Source organism: Sinocyclocheilus rhinocerous, unplaced genomic scaffold (genome assembly GCF_001515625.1).
Source record: "Sinocyclocheilus rhinocerous isolate Xijiao unplaced genomic scaffold, SAMN03320098_v1.1 scaffold28, whole genome shotgun sequence".
Lineage (NCBI taxonomy): Eukaryota > Metazoa > Chordata > Actinopteri > Cypriniformes > Cyprinidae > Sinocyclocheilus > Sinocyclocheilus rhinocerous.
Genome location: NW_015652416.1, coordinates 2,068,147 through 2,078,897, shown reverse-complemented (window position 1 = coordinate 2,078,897; position 10,751 = coordinate 2,068,147). Strand labels below are relative to the sequence as shown.

Genomic DNA, 10,751 nt, shown 5'->3' with positions numbered 1-10,751 from the left:
ATCCTCTGAACACATGCGTGCTGAACCGTGGGCCTAGTCACGGGTCACTATCAACTACGATCTGTTCCCTTCACTAAAATGTCACGGTTCCTAAACATGATAACAAATAATATAGATAAATAATGAACACCTTCCAAGCCAAAAATACTATATTGCCTAAAATATATAGGTTTTGGCTTTGTTTGCGTGTGCAGACCGATCGGTGTATGACATCAAAGTACCATACAGACGGTTATGCTTTCGAAACGCACATGTCAAAACGAAAACACAGATACTTACAAGACCAAGTAGGAATGTCCTTTATCGTTTGTTGTTTGCCCGCTGCTCTCCGACAGGTAAACTTAGTGCTCTCTCGTGTAAAAACAAAATTCAAAACACAACACTGATCTCAACTAACTCTCGTGTCTCGCGTTGCCAGTAGTCATGTCTCAGTAGCGATACAATTGCCATCTAGCGGTTGGGAATTGTAGTTGCATTTTATTTATAAAATGAAAGACAGCCGAATACCAATAATATCATATAATGTGAATGAATGTAACATTTAGCTTGTGGGATGCATGACATCATATTATCAAATGCAAGTAAACTTTTGAAACATTTAAATTAGCATTATTTTTAGACAGCCACTTAATTTTATATCTAAATGAATGAATGAAGCATTTTGAACGAATTGATTGAATAAAAGGCTCATTTATTAACACAATGACTTACCGCCACCTACTGGCAATATTACTTTCATAATTCAAGTATCATTTCATTTTATTCATATTTCTGTATGAAACATTTAAAGTAGCATTATTTTATATTTTATTTAATTATTTTACAGCATTATTAAATATAGCATTATTTATTATGCCAAAAATAATGCTCATTTAAATGTTTCAAAAGTTTACTTGCATTTGATAAGAAGCTGCGTGGGCGAAAATTACATGTAAACAATTTTAAGGCTATTTTGGCTATTCTCGTCGCTGGTCTGGTTACTGGTATAGGGCTATAGCCAAACCGTTAAAATTAGACCACAGATTACGTCGATTTCGCCAGGTGGGCTAAAAGCAGACTACACGTAGCCCGTCTAATTTAGAGCTAAATCGTGGCTACATATAGACTATGTCATGAAATGACACTTATATCTTAGTAGATATTATTGACACTGCGAACATGATGGGATATCAACCATCTCATGCACTGCCTGGCCAAAAACTACAGTGAATCAGGTTTGACTATAAGTGGGCTACAGATAGCCGCTCTGACTAGTGACTACGAGCTAAATCGTGGCTACGTGCCTACGCACAGGCTACATATTGAACATGTCAAAGAAATGAAACCAAACACCTTGTAAACGCTGTTACTTTGCTTACATGATGGAATATCATACATCTCACAAGTTATTTTGCCAAAAAACGACATGAAACCAAATTCAAGGTTATTTGGGCTAGAAGTGGCTACACATAGCCAGACTATCGGGTCTATACTTAACCGAGACGTTGAAATGATGGCTATTGCTTGCTGGGCAGTCACTTCACTGCCACCAAATTTGAAATGACAGTGTTTGCATTCACAGGTTTTGAAAAAGCTCTTAGACCGCATTTGGTGGCGTAATTATGCAAACAACTTTAAAGCACAGCATATGACGTTCAGTAGGCCTAAGTCAGTTTACACTGAATTTACACTGCGGTACTTCTGTTGCTTTCAAACATTGTCTCAAAAGGCTATTACATAACCACTTGTTCAAATTTCAGGTTTTTTTGTTTAAATATTTCATACCAGTATTATGTAATGTCATTCTCAATTGAATTGGCCACAATATGCTTCTGCTTCATGTGTGATGTTGCAGTCATCCACTAGGTGGAAGTAAAATACAGCAGAACATGTGCAGTGCCTCTGTTGCTGAATGGAAATAATCCACATGAAGGTTATTGAGGAGAAACTGTGTTTTAGTAATTATGTGCAAACAGTACATTGAAATTGAAATGAATCAGGTCAGAACAGTTGAATTGCAGGGTTTGTATGTTAATTAAGGTATAGAGCAAAATAACGTGAGGGTGGATGAATTACAAATAACAAGAATAACAAGAACTCCCACAATGCCTCTTACGGCCCTCTGACGTAAAATACCAGACTGAAACGCAGTAAAAACTGAAACACACACACACACACATATACGCTGTAATTATGGGTATGCTGTTGCTTGACAGGAGTGGTGGAAACTTGTCAGAGTTGCTAAATATAGCTGCTGTCCCTTTCCAACGAGAGACAGTGGACACCTGTCACACACACACGCACAAACACTTACCCACAATGCTTAACTTTCACTTTACACCACCTCCCACACTCTTCCTTTGGTTTCAGACGTCCCAGCTGTTCTCCCCTTCATCTCAAACTTCAAAGCAAAAGAGACGGAGCAAAAATGAAAGAATGTTATGCCGGGGAAAACGCACCAATCCTGTATCTATCAGTCTGTTTGACAACCAGCGAAGGCAAAAGCGCATTCTGTCGGTTTATAGTGCAACATTGCTTAGCGACAAAAGGGAGCATATTGCTGACATGCTGTACCATTTCAAACCCGTAAGTGCCCATCAAAGTCATTCATTCAAAAGTTGACAAGTGGCGTCTTCCCACTTCTAAAGCAGGAAAAGATGGCTAATTGCTTCCTCAGAGCAGATCACCTTAAACATACCCCATAAAACTGTCACATCAAAAGAAATCACAGTAACAAGTAAACAGGGCCGGATCCACAAAAATTACAAGGCAGTGAAGCTTTTAGTAAACCCATAACTACATATGTTTAATCTCTAGCATTATTCACTAACATGAAGAGACTCCAACAGAGGGAATCGACAAGAGTTCCAAGAAACACATAACCTCTTACCTTTCCTGAAATGCAGTAGCTTTGCACGTTAAAAAGGTCTTAGCGGGGAACAGATAAATCAAAACTTATTAGATGGTTTAATAGCTTAAACTGAAATGGGATTAGTGTCAACACATTCCGAGGAGCTTAGTAGCACCTGCGGGGGGCTCATATAAAACCCTCAAAACGGTTCTCACAGTTTCGATGCGCATTCGATAAGAAAAATCGAAAGCAAATTGGATCATTTACTGAAGCAGAAGCTACAACGTGATTGTGAACACTACATGTTTCCTTCACCCTGAGCTCAGGGCTAATAACAGCTTCTCAAATGACCTCTCAGCTCTGCGTTCATAGCGTGGTGATCATATGGCTCTGATTCCAGGCCTCTGAGGTCATGTTCTGGATGTGAAGGTCAGGAGTGTGACTGACAGCTTTCTACTTTGAGCTGTTGAAGATGATAGGCAAGCTTTCAACACCACTTGCTTGTAACTCCATTAATTTATTTTGAGTGGCATCAACATTGGTTCCTAATCGAGCAACGGCACTGTTGTACCAAACGTGATGTCTCATGTTTCTGAGCCCTGACGTGCATGAAAACGTGGTTTGATCCAAGTGGGAAAATTCTTGCCATGGCACATGCTGAATGAAGGATAAGTTTTTGTGTTTGGCACACAGGTCTTACTGTAGTAGCTGTCAAACAGCTTGTCAAGGAGAAATCAGTGCATTTGTTATTATTTTGTCTCAGGAATATGATCTTTGGTTATTACCAAATGAACAGCCTGTAGGATGTTCCAACAGAATGATGGCATGATTTTATTATAGGGACAATTCCCATGGAGAAACCTGAGGTTAAGTGCCTCCTCAAGGGCACAGTGGTGATGGCTTTTGGCTCGCTCCTTGCAGCGAATGAACCACAGAGGTCTGTAATACACAGAGAAAGTTATCCGATAGCATTCCCATTAATCTCAATTGCAGTCGCTCGGCTTCTGTAGCACATAACCCCCTTGAAGTACACGACCTAGAGGATGCCATCTTTGCTTGATGGGCACTCGGTTTCAGAAACATGTGACTGATCACTTGTCAAAAGCACAAAAAAAGTTCATTTCATGCTTTTAAGAGCCTTACAAATATAACTGCTCCCTTGGAGAACATTTTCTATAATATCATGAAATATGAAAAAGCAGTTACTTTAAAAGGCCATCAATAGAGAAGCATGTTTTTTGACAACATAATGATGTAGTTATGACATTCACCAGCAGGGATAAACAGAGCCCAACAGTGACTTGGCACTTTTTCAGAGGCCTTGGTTCTAGAGGTATTTTTCCCATTCATTTTCTCATTTAAACATTTATTTAAAAAAAGCTCTGAAATCATTCACAACATGTTTTGAAGCAAAAAAGTTTTTGTAGAATCTGAATAAAAAGTCAAGACTTTTATGAGGGAAAGAACTACAATCCCAAGAAACACTGCAAATGATGTACTCATATATAATATAATATAATATAATATTATTTAGCACGCAACTGTTTTCAACATTAATAATAAAAAGGAAAGTTTCTTGAACACCAATTCAGCATAAATGATTTCTGAACGATCAGTAATGATGCTGAAAATTCAGCTTTGCCGTCACAGGAATAAACTAGATAAAAAAAGTTTGTCAAGGCAAACTTTAGGGTGGCTTGAGAAAACCTAACCTGAAAGTATTAAGCAGTTGTAAAAGCTTGAAGTTTGAAAATTTACATAGATTAGATAGATGTTGATAGCATGCTGCTAGTATTATGTAGCACATTGACAACATGATTTAACAAGTTGTTAGCATTTTTCCAACATGATTAGCATGATTTTAGCTTGATTAGCATGATACTAGTATGTTGCTAGCATGTTTCTAGTATGATTACCATATTGATGGCATTATTAACATGTTGCTAACATGTTACTAATGTGATTAGCACGTAGTTAACATGTTAACATGTTGCTTGCATGTTTTTAGTATAATTAGCATGTTGCTGGCATGTTAATATGTCGCTAATAGAAAAAAAGTTATTAAAAAAAAAATCTCACCGGTGTTCTGACGATTTGTGCTACCCACTCAGATTGTGCTACCTCCCATTGAAAAGATAGGTAGCACAAATCGATAGCAAAAAATGCTACCTATCAGATTGTGCTACCAGCATCTTATTCATGTGGTTTGAGGCTTTTTTAAATGTCCATACTTACCCCTACCCAAAACCTACCCGTCCACGCCTGCCCCTTTAATCGCCGGCGGTAAAGTGCCCTTTCAGTCCGGTCTATGTGCCCCCGGACTGCGATTTCTATGTGCCCCTGGGCCCTGGACCCCCCTACCCCCCCGTTTGTGCACGCCACTGCTCTATGAAAGATATACATGGGAATATGAATATGAATATGAAAATATTTCCAGAACCCAACCCTGAAATGTTCCAGTTACAGGCCCTGCATTGTAACCGCTACAACAAAACATCACCTCATTACTGGCTATCTGTTAAACTGTGTGTATGGAGTGCATACATATGCATGGATTCACAGTTTCCAGGATAGGAACACATGCCGAGGAATTGTCGACTTTGTGCACTCCAGCTCTTTGCAGACAGTGTACAGAGTTCATTATAATATAAAAATCATCCTGACTATGCCGATCGTGATGTTAGCCGCAGGATAAATGTGGTGTAACTGCTTTCCACCCCTACTCCCACATTTCTTTGCTTTCTCACAGCGCCGCTTACTCTTGCTTAGCGTGCTCAGATCGGCCGCAGCTGTTCGTGTCGGTCTCCACCCTCTCCTGCAGAGCTCCATTACATAACGTTACAGAGTGATTGATGAGCTCTCAGATTTCTGCACACTGCCGAGTGTCCATTCTCTCTCTCTCTCTGTCCTCGGTCCAGTCTTCTGCGTAAACTTTCCCATCTCCCGTCGCTTTCTTACCTCAATCTATTCTTCTTCAGAATAGGACAGCGGAGGAGGCAAAGCAAATCCTGCAGAAATAGAAATGATAAGACAGTCTGCTGGCGGGGCACAAGTGCAAATCTGAGTCATCCAGTTTTATGAGCTTAATCTCATTCATGTCATAACACACACCGAGCTGATGAAATGACATGTATTGCACTTGCAGCACTCTTAGCAAACAGAAAGGTCTCCAGAGGAGACTTTTTTTCAAGCAATGTTACATTTCTTGCATTGCTGCTCACTCACTACTGGGTTTTCTGCAATAGCCCGGAGTGTTACTCAATTCTGATATGTGGCCAGACCATTACACATCTGTTATCAGCTTTTTTCCCACTCTTATCAGATCAAATGTTTGAACTGTGCAGCAGCAGAAGAAAAAAAAAAAACGAACAGACTTTGCAAGAGAAGAGAGAGGGGAAAACTTCTGTAATGGGTTTCATGGGGATAGTGAGCCGTTCTTTCTTTGACGTCACATCATTGAACAGGAGACTCACAGAACAAGCTTTAGTGCTTTTGGGGGACTGTTATGGCACTCAAAGGTGTAGAGAGACATGCTCACTCTTAATCAAACTTTCAGAAGATTGTCATAATTTACCCTGAGAGGTGACAGCTGTTAATTAATATTCAGTAGTGTGTGCGAAAACAGCAATACTATTGCTTTAGCTCATAATTAGAGGTAAGGATTTGAATCTTAAATCAAAGTACATTTCATTTGAGCACATAACTCATCCTGCACTGTTTGTATTATATGCACATGAGCAGTAGTTCAGTTACCTGGATAGTTATATATTCAGGACATCAGACAACTTTTCACCCAACAGATCATAAAATGGCCAAAAAAAAGTTTCTCAAACTGCCTTAGAGTAAAAAAAAAAAAAAAAGTAGTTGTGACAGAAAGTGAAAAATAATAAACAGTACTTGGTAGTAACTGATTAAACATGGGTTCTGTAATCAGATTACAAAAATAAAGTACTTAAAATTATATTACATTTTAAAATAGTCAAACTAAAGTTACTATTTATTAATTAAATGACTGCATATTTAAACATTGGCTGTAAAATATTCAGAATTTATTGATTCTCTGATGTCAACTAATGGTCACATGCAGGTAAGCAACATTTTTTTAGTGATTTAAGTGATGTAAAAAAAAAAAATGTATTATAAAATTATTTCTTTATTTTACATTTTTATTATATATTAATTATTAGATTTTCATCAATACACAAACCCCCGCAGTCATGGTTTGGGGTCCTTCTTGTTGTTGATAAAGCTGGAAATATAGATAGATAGATAGATAGATAGATAGATAGAAAGAAAGAAGTCACAGTGTGTAATATAAAGTTACAGGTATCTTTTAATTTATTTACTCATTTATTTATGTATTTTACTTGGAGGCATAGTCTTTGTGTTGGGAGTATTGGGTAGTATCTTTATGGTTTTAAAAAAGAAATTCTGATACACTAGATGATCGCCACAATTATTTTCAGATATAGTGATGATGGCACACAAGGAAAAGCTTACTCCGAGCTTCACTCTACAACATCCTGCGTGAGGTTATAGAACAACACCGCAAAACCTGGGGAAAAAAAGGGGAAACTCATCTGGAACATCTTTGAGTTGCAAAACAGCTCTGAGGACTCTGGATGTGAGACTCATCCTGCACTTCATTTATAGCTGAATCTTTGAAGTCCCTTTGCTTTAAATATCTAAAAATGCCTGGCTGTTCAATATTTCTGTTGATCTGTCAAGAACAATCATCACAATATCATCTGTATTTTCATTGAGCCAAAGCAGATAAATTCATAAGAACCTCTTCCATCTGCAAATGGTTCTTAAAGTGTGTAATTTTTTCTCCATCAGCAGCAGCAAACAGAATTGAAAAAAAAAAAAAAAAGGTTTTCAAACACCCCCTCATCTTTCATTGTTGATAAACAGGTCATGCCATTTTGTCCATCCCAATTGGGCCACCCAAATAAACACATTTTAATTGGTGCTGCTCATTTGGTGCAGAAATGACACACTCCACATACAAACTTGACATTTTTCATAATTTGCCAAAAATGTCATGTAGTGTTAATGAGGTTCACTAGAGAAAGATGTGCAAAATCCAGTTCACTAGAAATGCATAGTTTTTTAACGTTGGCATCAGCACAGCTTTTAACAGCTCAGACCAGCTTTGTCATCTATTCGAAGAATCTACCTGTTTCTATATTAGTACAGTATTGATTTAATCTAATTCATTTGTGTGATCTTCATCTACTGCGTTAGTGGCAGTTGTAACAGTTACAGTCCCCTTTGAATGTCTTCAAAGTCACCATGGTTGCAGGAAAACCTGTTCTTCATTTGATAAACAAACAAGCCCAGACTAGTCATAAAGCATCCGATCACATCATCCAATCAATGGTGAAAAATCAAGATACACAGAGAGATTTGAGGGCCAGATTAAAAGCAAACAATGTACATAACACAACAGAAAATGTGTTACTTACTTTTTCAACATATCTTTGCTAGCAGCTAATGCTGGTCAAAAATCATGACAATATCTTGAATTCAGCTTCATCTGCACAACAAACTGTGCTTGCATTTTTGTGCACGTACACAATTGTAATACATTTTATTTTAAAATTTAATTTTAACAATAAAAAAATGATTTTATGTATTATATATTTTGTTTAAAGTTCATATGCACAAAAGGCAAAAACAATAGCTTTAAAGAGACAATTAGCTGTAAGTATTATGTTGAAATCATTGTTATATATATTTTAATAAATAAAATAATGATAATATAAAATGTGTCTTTTTTAATACAGTGTATATATAATGCTTAAGAAAAATATTTAAAAAATAAAATAAAACGTGATATTAATATATACATATAATGCAACACCAATGGCACTTTTTATTCTACAAAACAGACCTCAAGAACTCTATACAGCCAAAAATCATTCTTGATAGGAAAAAGGTTCTTTGCTGAACTCGATAGAATGCAAAAAGCCAGTGATGAACCTTTATTTTTAAGAATGTACAGTCAATTGCGTGCACGGTCATTCATAGAAGAAGCAGACAAATGGCAGAGCGCCTCTATCTTCTGGTTGTGATTTGCTGCAGTCATTATGACATTAAAGCAGGCTGGAGGGTTGGCCACAGCCTTTCTTGGAACAGGAACATCAGCGTCTTCACACTCTTAAAATGGAGGGGAAACAGAGAGGGATATTCGGCACACGGAAGGGTAACATTAACCATGATATGCAAGATGATGTTGGCCTCTAGAACAGTATTTCTGTCTCCATCCAACAGCTATTACATAAGTTACTCTGAGTGCTGCTGTACCTTCTTGCTAGCGCTGTTCGTATGAACATTACTGTACTGTTCTGCAAATGCTCTTGGGATCAAATCAATTGACTCCTAGTCCTTGACCTTCACCCGTTATGGCTGTATTTGTTCAGAATCTATAGGATCAACGGCCAGCAATCAGACTCATTTGAATCAGCCCCACTATCGCTCCAAACCATCAGTGTTGGACAACAAAATTACATACAATCTGGTGTAGTTTCAGTCCAAAAGCAGCTAATGCTGGCTCTCCTCATACATACACATCTGGGCTCCATCACACTTCTCTTCTAGCCATGTGGGAGTGTTTAATTTCTCTCTCTTTCTCTGAAAGCAAAAGTAGTAAGAAGGTCTCACTAGATCAACTGGTTCCAACCATACAGTAAGATGATCTCACTGTGACCGATGCAGCCACAGACTATAGACAATGTGGCTAATTCGCATGAATCTTTTCCCCCAAAATGTTCAGGTTAGGGTAGACCTTCATGCTTCCTTTTTTATGATCTATGTTGAATGGAATTCACACAAAAAAAAATCCATTGAACTGGACATATTTTTTTAATAAGGTGCTATTTACAACAAACTTAATTTACATAAACAGATAGGGAAGCCTTTTCCCACCTCAAAGTAAAATAAATAAATAAACTGCGTAATTGTGTAGGTAAGGTAAATGTACGTTAGAAGATAACGTCACACTGTGAGATAAAGTCCCATTGTGATATAAAGTTAGATTGTAAGATATAAATTCACATTGCGAGATGTAACATCCCATTATAAGAAATAAAGTTACATTTTGACTCACAGTGTAACAATGTGAATTTATATCAGTTTATAAGTTATAAAGTCACATTGTGAGATATAAAGTCTCAACTATGACTGTTGCATCTGCAAGTTAAAATAATCACATCAAAAGATATTGTGACATTGTGTGATATAAAGTTACATTGTGAGGTATAAAGTCAAATTATGGGATAAAGTTACATAGTGAGATATAAAGTTATATTATGATAAATAAATTTGAATTGTGAGATAAAATTCATAGTATGAGATATAAAGTTACATTGCAAGATATAAAGTCCCATTATAAGATCAAAAAGTAAAATTGTAAGATATACAGTGCCTTGCGAAAGTATTCATACCCCTTCATTTTGTTCAAATGTTTTTATGTTGCTGCCTTATGTTAGACTGCTTTAAAGTACTTTTTCACATCAATCTACACTCCATACACCATAATGGTAAAGCAAAAAACAGGTTTTTAACATATTTGCAAATTTATTAAAAATACAAAATTTATATGATTTCATTGCAATCAATTGCAATAATTTGAAATTTAGCTCAGGAGCATTCATATTGCTTGTAAATGTTACTACACTTTGAGTGAAGTTAACCTGTGGAAAATTCAATTGAATGGTTATGGGTTTGAAACCATGGTATGGTTTTTTTATTAAGATGGCACGCACATCTAAAGGTCTAATGGCTGATAATGCATATCAGAGCAAAACCCAAGCTCTGAGGTCAAAAGAACTGCCTGTAGAGCTCACACATCTGGGGAAGAGTTCAGAAAAAAAAATCTGCTTCATTGAAGGGTCACAGAAGCATGTAGTCTCTGTTA

The 10,751-nt window shown here is 37.0% G+C and overlaps 1 protein-coding gene across 2 annotated transcripts in view; it reads right to left on the bottom strand.

The window, feature by feature from the left end:
• The window catches only part of LOC107715022 (solute carrier family 41 member 3-like), a 59,657-nt gene that overhangs the window by 23,952 nt on the left and 24,954 nt on the right, over positions 1-10,751 (bottom strand). For both annotated transcript variants that reach the window (XM_016521054.1, XM_016521056.1), the window contains exon 2: positions 2,294-2,380. The gene's annotated coding sequence lies outside the window, so the exon portion shown is untranslated. The remainder of the gene's footprint in view (positions 1-2,293; positions 2,381-10,751) is intronic.